A 242-nucleotide genomic window follows, 5' to 3' on the forward strand; every position below is an offset into this window, starting at 1 on the left:
GCAATAACACCATTAATTTGGTTCTTGAAGGAAATAGAGCACTACGGGATTATGTTGTTCCTCTTTTGCAAAGTTTACATCAAAGCATTAGGAGACCTTCCATCAATGCAAATAATTTAGAAATTAAATCAGCTTACATTCAGATGATTCAGTCTTTAGTCAAGTTTAGTGGGTTACCCAGTGATGATCCTATTCTCATTTGGTAAATTTCCTATAGATTTGCGATACCTTCAAGTACAATG

Source organism: Theobroma umbraticum, unplaced genomic scaffold (genome assembly GCF_002168275.2).
Source record: "Theobroma umbraticum cultivar Fairchild unplaced genomic scaffold, ASM216827v3 scaffold_2276.0, whole genome shotgun sequence".
Lineage (NCBI taxonomy): Eukaryota > Viridiplantae > Streptophyta > Magnoliopsida > Malvales > Malvaceae > Theobroma > Theobroma umbraticum.